General features: G+C 44.3%; 1 protein-coding gene across 1 annotated transcript in view; it reads right to left on the bottom strand.

Moving 5' to 3' along the window:
• The window catches only part of frmd4bb (FERM domain containing 4Bb), a gene marked incomplete at its 5' end in the record, with an annotated part of 14,791 nt that overhangs the window by 9,052 nt on the left and 5,001 nt on the right, over window positions 1–738 (bottom strand). The gene's annotated exons all lie outside the window — the stretch shown is intronic.

Raw genomic sequence — 738 nt, 5'->3', positions numbered from 1 at the left:
AAAACAAAACACTGGCTGCACATAGCCAGCTGATTGCACAATTTTCACAAAACTCAGCTGACAAAGGCAGATTGCACCATGACCAGTTATTACTACACCTTAACAAAGGAGTCATGTTAGTTAATTAATGTGACTCATTGTGAACTTTCACTGCATTTATCTGGCTCTCCATTCTCAAATCCGAGTCTATTCTAACACCTAAATCAGTGACCACCGATCGCACATACTGCCCCAAAAAAGCCTAAGTCTACAGGAAGAGGGTCGCCAGACGTATTCTGGCCAAACACTATAACCTCAGTTTTAGCCTCATTTAACTTCAAGCAATTCAATGACAGCCAGGCCTTAATATCGGCAAGACATGCTAAAAGCGGTTTGATCGAGTAGGTGTCCTTTTTAGTCAGTGGCATAATAATCTGGACATCGTCAGCATAGCAGTGAAAAGAGACCCCATGCTTCCTAAAAATGGAGCCAAGGGGAAGTAAATACAAAGAAAAAAGCAAAGGCCCCAAAATGGAGCCCTGTGGAACCCCAGATAGCAAAGGGGTTGTCACAGATTCCACATCTGCCAGCCCGACAGACACTGATCTACCCGATAAATATGACTGAAACCATGCCAGGGCAGCACCACAAATGCCCACTAAATCTTGAAGGTGAGATATCAAAATGTCATGGTCCACCATGTCAAAGGCAGCTGTCAAGTCCAGCAGGACTAGAATCACATACTCCCCTGAGTTCGTG

The sequence above is a fragment of the Monopterus albus genome, unplaced genomic scaffold, assembly GCF_001952655.1.
Source record: "Monopterus albus unplaced genomic scaffold, M_albus_1.0 scaffold118.1, whole genome shotgun sequence".
NCBI classification, from domain to species: domain Eukaryota; kingdom Metazoa; phylum Chordata; class Actinopteri; order Synbranchiformes; family Synbranchidae; genus Monopterus; species Monopterus albus.
Note: the sequence above shows the minus strand (reverse complement) of the source record. Positions and strands in the feature narration are given on the sequence as shown.